We start from the raw sequence: 13409 nt of genomic DNA on the forward strand, positions 1-13409 counted from the left end.
ACTTTGAGAGAATTGTTATTTCTTCTTCCCTTTTTTTTTCTTTTGAACTTTGATTCTGCTGGGTGAAAGAGGAAATTGAAACTTAAGAGATGGCTGCGAGACGTGGGGGAGGGCCCCCACTTTCTAAGAATGTTATCTCCTCACTTATACCACAAGCTGCAGGGCAGACTTCAATGAAACCTACAGTACAACCACCCTCTCCCCCACCTCCTGCATTTACACTGACAGACATCCAGCAAGTTGTGATGCAGTCAACACAAGTTTTGCAACAAGAAATAAAGAATCAAAACAACCAGATGAGGGAAGATATAGTGCTTGCACTCCAGGGCTTAGCTGCACATATAGAACACCTGGATGTTCGTGTGGACTCAGTTATGGAGTATGTGGAGAACTTGGAAAATAAAATTATTGATGCTGAACAGAAGATTGATAGAGCAGAGGCCAAGATTGACAGAACAGAAGACGAGGTTACTATATCAGAATATAAGAACATGGAGTTTGCTTTGCGTATCAGAGGCCTCAAAGAGAATCCTAAAAAAAATCTGGAATGGGAAATAGCACAAGCAGTGGCTCCTGTTTTGAAATGGGAACCTGAAGAACTACTTAAGGAAATGGATAAGATATTTAGGGTTAACTCCTGGATTGCTAGGCAAAAAAGTCTACCTAGAGATGTAGTGATTTATTTTTCCAGGAGATCAACCAGAAATTCTATTATCCAGGCTTTTTATCGGGAAAAAATTCAGATTGCAGGCCAAGATATGATTTTAAAGGAGATACCTTCAAAAATTCTTAGAAAGAGGAAAGACTTTGCCTTTTTGTCTGATGAGCTTAAGAAGCGACAAATCCAGTTCAGATGGGAAATACCTATTGGAATTGTGGTAAATTATGCAGGGACCAGATACAGACTGGATACAATCTTAAAAGCAAAAGATTTCTACACTAAGGTCCTGAAAGCAGGTTTACCACCATCTCCCCGAATTAAAAGAACAGAAGCTAGACAAGATGATAAACAATTGAGTGAAGGGGCAATGTTACTGCCCCTTGAGGAGATGCAGAAGCCGGAGGCCATGGAGCAGAGTTTGGCATTAAAGGAAGATCTAAAAGAACAGAGGATGACAAGAGCTGCACATAAGCATATGGAAAAAGAGCAAAAACAAAAGCCTGTAACTGGTCCAGCTACGCAAGATGTGGCCGTTTTAGAGCCCGTGGGAGGAACACGTCCTAAGAGAGCAACAGCTGATCTTCAGGCCATGTTCCAAAGGCTCATGGTCACCAGAGATGGTGAAGTTCCTGACATGGAATGTTAATGGGTTAAATTCACCACAGAAAAGAAAGAATTTTTTTATCTGAAACAACATAAAAATGACATTGTTTGCTTACAAGAGACACATATTGCATTAAAAGATCAAAAATATTTGATTAATTCCCGATTGGGAACACATTTTGCATCTTTTGCTCCGGACAAGAAGGCTGGAGTGGTTATTTACTTAAGAAAAGACTTTTCAGCAAGATTGATTGAATCGGATAAACAAGGGAGATATGTTAGTATTGAATTAACATTACAAGGAAAGAAAGTTCTTCTTATTGGATTATATGCTCCAAATCAACAACAGCAAAAAAAATTTAAATTTTTACATCAGAGACTAATTGAACTGGATTACAAATCTGTTATTATGATGGGGGACTGGAATGGGGTTTTGGTGCCATCTGAAGATAAGAAGGGATCTTCTTAAAACTTTTTTAATTCAAAATTGCCTAAAGCTTTTTTTGATTTGAAGGAAGATCTGGAATTAAGAGATGTATGGTGGGAAAGGAATATGAGAGACAGAGATTTTACTTTTTTTCGGATAGACATAAATCTTTTTCCAGGATTGACTTCATTTTGATTACTACTGATCTTTCCTCTTCGGTTAAGAACGTTAAGATTTTTCCTAGGACAATGTCTGACCATAGTCCTGTTTGGTTGGAGTTCTTTGCTGAAGACACTAGTAGGAGATCCTGGAGGCTGAATGAGAATTTATTTACAAATGACTTGTTCTTGCAGAAATGTAGAGAACATATGAAAGAATTTTTGTCATGAATATGCATAAAGGTACCTCGATGGAAATGGTTTGGGATGCTAGTAAAGCCTATATGAGAGGGGTTTTGATTTATATGAATAATGCTTATAGGCGTAAGCAAGTGCAAAAACGTTTAGATATTGAGGAAGAGATTAAAACTAAGGAGAAAAAGTTCATTTTGAATCCATTGGATAATAATGTAAAGATCTCAATACTTTTATTGAAAGAACAATTTAATATGCTATTGGCTGATCAAGTAGCAACTAATTTGCGTTATGCCAAACACAATACTTTTTGTAACGCCAATAAGCCTGGTAGATGGTTGGCTTATCAATTAAGGAAGAAACAGAAATTACGTACTATAGACAAAATAGAATATAAAGGAAAAGAAGTTTACCAACAAAATTTGATTAAGAGTTTTCTAGATTTTTACTCGAAATTATATTCTAAAGAAAATATACAAGCTTTAGATGTAGACAAGTATTTACAGGGAGCACATTTTCCAAGACTTTCACAAGAACAACAACTTGAATTGAATTGCCCAATTACATCAGAAGAAATTCTTTAGCTATTAAACAGTTGAAATTGGGCAATGCTCCGGGAACAGATGGATTAACAGCAATTTATTATAAAAAGTTGTTGCCTGAAATGATTGAACCCTTAAAGATTTTGTTTAATGAAATTCAGACTGGAGGCACAGTTCCTCCATCATGGAGGACAGCTTTTGTATCGTTGATCCCAAAGGAGGATCAAGATCTTACTCAACCTAAAAATTATAGACCTATATTGCTTTTAAATACAGATTATAAGATTTTTGCTAAAGTATTGGCTAATAGATTAATGCAAGTTTTGAAACAAATGATTCATAGTGATCAATCGGGATTTATATCTGGGAGGTATATGAAATATAATGTAAGACAAATTGTTAACTTGCTTGAATATTTGGATAAGAACAACCAAGTCTCCGCAGCATTGATATTTTTGGATGCAGAGAAAGCCTTTGACCAATTGAATTGGCAATTTTTATTAAGAGTTGTTGAGATGAATTTTGGAGGTTTTCTACATGCTATTAAAGCTATATATCAACAACAAACTGCACAAATTATAGTTAATGGGGGATTAACAGAGACTTTTAAAATTGAAAAAGGTACAAGACAGGGTTGCCCCCTATCACCATTATTGTTTGTTTTAACATTAGAGATTTTACTAATTAAAATTCGAGAGTCCTCTTTGATAAAGGGAATTAAAGTAAAACAGAATGATTATAGATTGAGAGCTTTTGCTGATGACTTGGTTGTGACAGTATCCCAACCGTTACAGTCGGTTATAGACTTGATGGAAATTATAACTCAGTATGGTAAGGTTTCTGGGTTTAAGGTGAATAGTAATAAGACTAAGATATTATCCAAGAATTTATCTATGAGTGAAAGGGATATGTTATCTAAATTAACAGGTTTTGAAATAGTGAAGAAGGTTAAATATCTAGGAGTATATATTGCAGCCTCAAATGTAAAATTGTATAAGAATAATTATGAAACACTATGGTTGAAGGTACAAAGGGACTTAAATAATTGGAAAAAATTACAATTATCATTACTGGGAAGAATTGCAGTTAAAATGAATGTTCTACCAAAGTTTCTCTTTCTGTTTCAGATGATACCTATATTGAAAAAGGATGCCAACCTTGATCAATGGCAGAAGGGTATTAACGAATTTATCTGGGCGGGGAAAAAACCAAGAGTTAAATTCAAGATTTTACAAGATGCCAGGGAAAGAGGGAGACTCAAGGCGCCGAATTTGAAATTGTACTACGATGCGGTTGCCTTGACCTGGGTTAGTGATTGGCTTAATCTAACTAACATGAGAATACTTCATCTTGAGGGATGGGATTTGGTATATGGATGGCATGCATACTTGCTTTATGATAAGAAGGTAGACAGGGCTTTTAAATCCCATATTCTTAGAAGTGCTTTATTGCGTGTCTGGAAAAAGTATTATTATAAGTTAAATTATAAAATACCGATTTTGGGAATTCCTGGACACGCGATAGAGGGCGTATCTATGGGAGTGAGTATGGATATGGTTTCTTATAAGGAACTACTTAGATTGCAAGGGAATGATTGGCAACTTAAACCAGTAGAGGAGTTAAGACAAGAAAACATAAGTTACTCTTGGTTTCAATATACCCAATTGAAAGCTAGGTGGAAGTCAGATCAAAAGGTTGGCATCACAACTACAGATCAAAATTTAGTAAAGCAAATTAGAGATTCAAATTGTGCACATATAAAGAGGATATATAATGCTTTAATTGAATTGGATTTGGAAACGGAACTGGTTAAAGACTGCATGATAAAGTGGGCACAAAATATTCAGGAACCAATTTCGTTGGAAACCTGGGAGATAATTTGGGTCAGAAATGTTAAATTTACCCAGGCTCAAAATTTAAGAGAAAATTTTTATAAAATGTTTTATAGATGGCATCTGGATCCCAAGAAGCTGTCCAACATGTATCCTAATTTACAGTCTAAATGTTGGAGGTGTGGTAGTTTAGAAGCTACCTATTTTCACATGTGGTGGACTTGTAGAAATATAAAAGCTTTTTGGATTAAAATTTGGTGGAACATTCAAAAGATTTTTAAGAGAAAGATAAAGTTTTCCCCGCAATTGTTTTTATTGGGCATTGTTGTAGATTGTGATGTTAAAGAAACTAACTTGATGTTGAACATGATAAGGGCAGCACGGTTACTGGTGGGACAATATTGGAAGAAGGATAGTTTGCCCACTGTAGAAGAATGGGTGTTTAAAGTTTCGAATCTTGCAGAAATGTCTAAGATTTCTGCTTATCTGAAGGATCATTCACAGGAAAGATATATTTCAGTTTGGAGGAGATGGATAAATTATATTCAAAACAAATATGGGACTAAAAAGTACCATTTTAGATTTTAGTGGGATATTGTTATTGGTACGTTGTTTGTAGTTATGTTAAAAGAGAGTTAAAGTGCATTATGAATTTGGTTAATTGTATATTATGCATAATTTTTATTTAGAATATGATTATTGTAACTATAATCCTGTATTTAGCTCTGGGAAGTTGGGGGGGGGGAAGTGGGTGGGTTTGGGGTGGGAGGGATTTGGGGGTATATTGTAAAATTTTGTTTTTGTAAAACTCTTTAATAAAAAAAAAAGCTACCCTGCCACATTTCCATCAATATGTTGAACGTTTTTTTCCCCCAGATTTCAAATTTCCATTGTGAGGTTAATCTCACCAAGCTACCTCAGTGGGATGGATTTATTCCTTGTTGGAGCCTCAGCTCTAAGCACTTGAGGATTTGACAAGAACTATCAATGAAGAAACCATCTGTGACTAGGCCATTCAGCATCCAGAAGCAGTTCCATTTAGAAATGTGACTAATTATTTTTTTCCAAACACCAAGTTTCATTCAGTGCTACCGAAATATTTATATGCAGGCCTGGAAACAGTTATTACTATGCAGAAGTCAGTGGTCTTACGGAAAGAATGAATGAATCAAACCCTAAAGATTATGCTCAAGAAATACGCAGGCCAAAATCCAAAGCATCTGTCTTTTTCTATTATTTGCATATAAGGAAGTTCCCCAAGTATCCACAGGATTCAGCTCTTTTGAATTATTATATGGGAGACAACATCATGGTGTTTTAGACATCATTAAAGATGGTTGGTATCAAAACCTAGAAGGCCCTAAAAATCTGAATGAGTACATCCTGACATAAACAAATTAGAAGGCCCATGGACACACTGCACCCAGGACCACTTAAGCAACTGCCAGAGAAAGACAAAAAAAATCCTGTATGATCAAGGGTTAAAGACCAAAAGATTTAAAGCAGGTTACTAAGTCCTGTTACTTTTGCCTAGTAGATGTAGTGGCAGGGTAAAGAGGCAAATTGGTTCAGTAAGTTATAAGAAAAAATTGAGAAACTGGAAAAAGTAAATATATAACCGTCTCCAAATAAGTGGCACAATAGAGCTGAACCTGGGATGGCTGTGCTGGAATTAAAAAAAACATACACAATTATTGAATCAAGCTTGGGATGCAATACTGTAACCATTCCCAAGGAAAAATAAACATCAATCCTAACCTAGGCACTGGCCAAAAGGAAAAGGTAAGAAAAAACATTGGAGGATTGTAAATGCATGTTTATTGGACAGCCAGGTATGACTATTTTAGTTGAGAATAAAATAGACATGGAGGAAACCCAACCAATCAGGACAGTATCCCTAACGGGCTTCCTGAATGGTTAAAAGGGTTGTTACAGAGATAGAAAAAATGCTGTACTTTGACATAACAGAACAATCTACAAGTGACTAGTGTTCTCCCGTTATTTTGGTGTCAAGGTCGAATGGATGTGTGGATTTGAGGTAGATAAACAGAGTGGCAAAATTTGATAGTTGCCCAATGCCCAGGGTAGATGGAACTTTTGGATAGATTTGGTATTTATCCTTCTTTGGACTTGACAAAAGGATATTGACAAATCCCAGAAGAGCACTAACCCAGAGAGAAGCACACATACGCCACTCCACAGGGCCTCTTTCAATTTAGAATATGTGATTTGGTTTACATGGAGCACCTACTACCTTCAAGAGACTAATGAATAAAATCCTACAATAAGGAAAATAACAGTCTGAATCGGCTCCTACAGTCATTATGAATGGAGTTGCATACTATTTGAAGTTAGCACATCCATGATCAGGAGTTTCTTCCTGCACAAACAGCCGATAGAAACATTTTTCAAGACTCAGCTGCTCTGGAGATGCAGAAACAGGCCTTTTGGCTGTCTCATTCCTAGGGAACAACTCGCTCCCCAAGATTAGGATGGACCCTGTCACTGCGTTTTTAGTGTTTTGTCAGTAAGCTCGATGCAGTCTGTTTCTTTGCAAGTTGAATTATTATCTTATCATTGTAATCATGGTGAGTGTCACATGTTCAGCCATGTATTTTGTTTGGTTTTATATTTATTACTGTGCGTGCATGTCCAAAGCAAAAAGTTACTTTCTCTTCCCTTTCCTTTGTGCTCTCTGGTGAGATAGATATGTAGTCATGAGTCTTCCTGTGATTTTACAAGTTTCTTTGTAATTAAAAGGTTAATAGTAGAATATATGCTTCGGGTTTTCTTTGTTTATCATGCATCAAATGAACCACAATTCATTGCCCTCTGATAGGGTTTGTTTTACTCTTCTGATATGGTAGCAGAGGATGGTTTGGTTTTTTTGATGCCAAGATGTTACATCTGCAATTGTGTGGTACATGCCACCCGGGATTGTCCCCAACGATTTCCAGCGCCCGCCATGTACCAGCCCAGAGGAACAGATTCCAGAAGAGGCAGAGGTAGAGGCCGACGACAAGGTCATGGTCATGGTCCCAGGCGTGATCCGCAAGCTCCACTTGCCACATTGGCTTTAACCAACGATCCACAACCTCAACCAGAGTACGACAGATGACTTCTTTGGACTTTGGACAGTGGAGCAGCATTACATGTTACCTATAGAAAACAGCTTTATACAGAGATGCACGAGCCTGAACCTGAACTTCATGAGCTTTACTCGTTTTCAAATCATTCTGTTCAGGTTATGGGAAAAGGAACTGTTTATCTTGAAGAGCTCGATGCATTTATTCCTGATGTTTATTATGTACCATCAGCTAATAGCAATTAGTTTAGTCAGAGTCACTTGTCTAGGTTGTCAAAATTCCAGGTTCATCATCTTGAAAAGGCAAGTTATGTAGTTAAAGATGGAGATATTGTTGCTGAAACCATGTTGATTGGTGGTGTTTATTACACACAGCCAAAGTCTAAGCAGCAAGAGCAGGCAAGTTATAAAGCTCGAAAAAGGGAGAGTGCAGGCCCAGTGAGAGATGTCCCAGAGAGAGATCCTGTTGCCATTTCAAAGGCTCCTAAAGCTAACAGGAAGACAAATAAGAAACAGGTTGCTCATGGCAAGCCTGAGGTTCCTAATAAATATGCTAATGTTGAAAATTCACTAACAGGTAAACCTTTGCATTACAGGTGTATTCGTAAATGGCATAGAAGATTGTGTCATGCCAGTTTCCGTGTTCTGAAGAAGATGCCAGAGTTCACAAGAGGTTTGGATCTAAAGGGGTGTAAGGTGTTCTTGGATTGTGCTGTCTGCAAAATATCCAAATCCAAAGCAGCAGCAATTCCAAAGTGCACTACACAACTGTCAACACACATTTTGGATTTGGTACACACTGACATAATGGGTCCTTTTACACCAACAATTGGTGGTAAAAGATATTTCTTGACAATTGTTGATAATTACTCTAGATATGGATATGTATTTCCTATGAGAGAAAAATCTGAGACCTTTCAGATCTTTAAAGACTTTGCCACTCTTGTATATACCCAACACGAAGTTAGCATCGCTAGAATTCAGAGTGATCGCGGTGCTGAATTCATGTCTCAGCATTTTCAGGATTGGATACATAAGAATGGCATACTACACCAGACCTCAGCTCCTTACACTCTGGCTAAGAATGGAGTGGAGAATGCAGAAACAGGGTTCTGCAAACAATGATGCATTGCCTACTTGAAGATGCTAACCCCAGTCTCCCATACTGGGGTGAGGCTATTAAATATGCTAATCATATCATCAACCGTACTTGGAGTAGTGTAATAAATCAGACCCCTTATTTCATGTTATATGGACACAAGCCTGATCTCACGCATCTCCATATTTTTTGTTCATACGCTATGGTGAATATTCCTTTAGCTCAAAGAAAGAAGGGGGGTCCTGCAGCAAAAAGAATGAGATTTATGGGTATTGATGATAATTCAAATGGAGCAAATATATTGACTCTTCACATGTAATAGTGATTTCACAATCTGCTACTTTTGAGGAAGATGCTGACTGGTCCAGGATTCATTCTAACGATCCTGGAGTTTATTTTCCTTGAGATGCTGCTGCTAATGCCACACAGCCTGATGATCAAGATTCACAGGTGAATGTTCCTTCCATGAGTTCTTCTCAACCTACTGTTCCGTCTTCGCAAGTGCCGATGCTGCCGCTGGTGACGATGATGAAGATGAGGACGAAATGGAAGAAGAATGGATGGTTGTTCTGAGACGTTCCAAGAGGACCACAAAGGGAATCCCTCCAAATCGGTATTCGTGGCAAGTAACAAAAGCACCTTTACCTTTGATTTGTAATGTTACACTTCCTCCTGATAAGTTCACACAAATCAAACATCTTCCTGAATCAGAGCAAGATAAATGGTATGAGGCAAAGCAGGCTGAAATGGACAGTCTAAAGAAACTTCAAGTGTTTACGCCTGCAAGCCCTCCAGCAAACAAGAAAGTTATTGGCACTCGATGGGTCTACAGAATTAAAAAGAAGCCAAATGGTGAGTCGTTGTATAAGGCCAGACTTGTAGCCCAGGGTTTCTCTCAACGTTATCCTGAGGACTATACAAATACTTATTCACTCACAGTGCGGACTGAGTGTGTGAAAATCGCCTTAGCCACTGCAACTATCCTTGGTTTAGAGGTTTTCCAGTTTGATGTTGAAACGGCTTATCTACACGCTGATCTTGATGAAGAAATCTATGTGAAAGGTCCTCCTGGTTTCTGACAACAGGAAGGGGATACTTGGTTTCTATACAAAAGTCTTTATGGTCTGAAACAGTCTGGTTTAATGTGGTACTTATGTCTTTCTGACAAACTAAATTCAATGGGCTTTATTAAATCCGAAACAGACGAATGCGTGTTTACTAAAAGATCTGATAATAGGTATGAGATAGTTCTTGTTTATGTTGATGATATTGTTTATATTGGTTCAAATAAGCAGATGAGTGAGATTTTTGCTAAAGCTTTACAAAAGTTTTTCACATTGAAGTCTTTAGGATATATTAACACTTATTTGGGTGTTCAAGTTGTCAAAACTCAGAAGCGGTTCAGTCTTACACAAGAAGATAAAATTGAACAACTATTGCATCACTGCAACATGAAGGATGCTAAAACAGTGAGTATACCCATGCAAACTGATTTTCACAACTTGGCCCATGAACCAAGTCCTGAGTTCGAAGATCAAACACTTTATCGCTCAGTCATTGGGTCGCTGTTGTATATTAGTAGTTGGACTAGACCTGACATTGTACTTATTGTTAATCTCCCAGGCAAGGCAAAACAGTTTCATTGGACATGTGTTAAAAAATTATTGAGATACTTAAAGCACACTAAAAACATGAAGTTATTATTAGAACCGACACATACTGACTATGCAGTTATGTTGTTATGCAGATTCTGATTGGGCGAGTAATAAGAAATCACGTAAAAGTACTTCAGGTTATATGATATTCTTAAATGGATGTCCTGTTTACTGGCATGTGCGTGAACAGAATTTTGTTTCTTGTTCATCTACTGAAGCTGAATATGCTTGTGTTTCAAATGCATGTAATTCTCTAACATGGTTTGATGCTTTAGTCACAGATATCTGGACACAACCGATTTGACCGATCACTGTGATGGAAGATAACGAATCTGTGGTTTGCATATCTGAGACATGCTTTACAGGTTCTAGGTCTAGACACATTGACATCTGTTATTAAAATATAAGACAAGTAGTCAAAGTTTTGTAAAATTACAGTATGTGCCTACACATGATCAGATTGCTGATATGCTGAACAAGCCACTTCCTGCAGCCCAGCACGAGTATCTCCATAAGAAAATGTGTCTTATCTGAGTTTTGCCTTACTGACAAAAGAAGGGGATGTCACTGCATTTTTAGTGTTTTGTCAGTAAGCTCGATGCAGTCTGTTCCTTTGCAAGTTGAATTATCTTATCATTGTAACCATGGCGAGTGTCACATGTTCAGCCATGTATTTTGTTTGGTTTTATATTTATTACTGTGTGCGCATGTCCAAAGCAAAAAGTTACTCTCTCTTCCCTTTCCTTTGTGCTCTCTGGTGAGATAGACATGTAGTCATGAGTCTTTCTGTGTTTTTACAAGTTTCTTTGTAATTAAAAGGTTAAGAGTAGAATATATGCTTCGGGTTTTCTTTGTTTATCATGCATCAAATGAACCACGATTCATCGCCCTCTGATAGGGTTTGTTTTACTCTTCTGACAGACCCTTCCTCAGTAACATTTTAGGAGGGCAGTAAAGTCAATTATTCTTCTACACAGCTTTTGGCGCCAATTGGCAATACTAGGTAAGTAGTTGAGCAACTGTTGAATGAAGTACCTGGTGCTTTTTGATGCTGATCCTATGTGAGAGGAAATAGCAATTGCTGTTCAACTGCTAGTAACTGTATTTGAGGCTGAAAGAATGAATTGGGTTAAATTAATAGAAGAACTATGAATATTAATAGCCACAAAACATGGAGATTGCCGACTTGTCTGCATAACAACCCAACTCGATCCAAAGAACACTCTTATGTGACAGCAGATCAAATAAGCTAAGCCAGCTCAAGAATGGCAATTCAGAACAAATGCCTCCAAAACGTAAGACCCAAATTAACAGAAATAACGAAAATGAAATTACAAATCTACCCTCTCTTTTTACATACAAAAGCAGAGTAATGCTACAGAGAAGCATAGACCAGGGTTCTCCAACCTGTGGTCATGGCCCGGTAGTGGGCCACAGCCTGTTGACCACCAGGCCATGGGAATGGATGGTTTAGTGCACACACTTGTGCTAGCTAGTGCCACCACATGGGCACAAGTGGCCCCATTTGTGCATGAGTGGGAGCGCTAGCTCCGTCAGTGTCATGCAGGTGCTAGCAGCCCATTTGCACATGTGTGTGGCCGCTAGCAACCCGCTTGCACATGCGTGCAGGCACCAGCACCACCAGCAACACTGCCGTGGGTGTGTGCAGCCTGTTTGTGCATGCACACAGGTGCTAGCGCCACCTTACACGTGCCCATTTGCAAATGCGCTCACACACAACACATACACATTTCCCTGCTCCTCCCTTTCTCTCCAGGCCACAAACCCAGAAAAGATTGGGGAGCTCTCGTGTAGACTATGGAAAGCTGCTGGAAAGCTGCTGGCCTGTACGATATCCTTATTGAACAAGACAGTGGCTTATAGAAATGTTTAACGACTCCCTGAAACAATGTAAGATGCAAAGAGACACACACACGAGAAACATTTGCAAAGGGAAGTGTTCTCAACACTTCCCAAGGTTGGGCACGACATGAGAACAGTTAAAAATAGAAGTGTTATCTGCAAAGTATTGAATGTTCTCTTGCCAGTCTTGGTTTCTGAGAGAGAAACTTTTTCTTGAAGGTTAAGGCTTATGGAAATTATTAGCAATACAATTAAAAAAATTAATTAGCCAGTGCAGCAGTATTACAAAAATTACATGTTTCAAGTATTACAATGTCCATCCTCTGTGGCCCTCACTACCACACACATGTACACTTGCTGCCCCAGACCCTGGCCAATGTACCCTTGAGGCCCTTATGACGATACAATAGAATGCAGTCAAGGTTGCTTCTAGGCAAGCACTGCCTAAATTAGGCTTTTATATATTTTAAAATTTCTGTTCTTATGTTTGTACTTATGCATAATTTTTTTATAATGATGCTTCTGACACAAATAAATAAATAAATAAAATCACATAGACCTAAGATACGTGAGATGGAAGAAAGCTCCAGGGGAGCTGAGAGAAAAAGGTCATCACTTAAGAAACAACTAGTGCAATTACAGGGTGAGACGACACATAGAAACTTTAAAATTATTGGTTTATCTGATAACATTGACTCTGAATTTTAAGAAACCTTATCTGACCTCTTAGAATCATGTTTGTTTCAAATTCTCAATTGGCTTCAGATTATGAACTGGAAATTTTGGATCCATATTGAATTCACACTCAGGCCAATATACCTAAATCTGCTACAGAATCTACTATTGTGTAATTTGCAAATTTAACAAAAAATTTTGAGGAAAAAATTCCATGGAAGTGACTGGATTAAAATTTAATTAACTAATCTCCAAATTTACTCCAAAATTATCTGGGTTGTAGTTAAAACGTACATCACTTTGATTTAGCATGAAGTCTGGCCAAGGAAAACATTAAGCATTACTTTCTTTAGCCAAGTTTTTTTTAAAAAAAACTTAGTAGCCAGTCAAGTAAAATATTTTACAGCTCCAGACACATCCCTTGAATTTTTAAAGTGTGAAATAAAATTCCTCACCGTTTTTTTATTATTTCTGTTATCTTTTTTTCCCTACAAAGACAGAACATTTCTTTTTAAACAACCTGATATGGAATTGGATGACCCTTGTCTGCCACCTAGTGTTGTAGCTTTTCTATTTTTTCTTCGCTTCTTTTAATATACTTGATAATGCAGTTA

The sequence above is a fragment of the Vipera ursinii genome, assembly GCF_947247035.1.
Source record: "Vipera ursinii genome assembly, chromosome: 1".
Taxonomy (NCBI): domain Eukaryota; kingdom Metazoa; phylum Chordata; class Lepidosauria; order Squamata; family Viperidae; genus Vipera; species Vipera ursinii.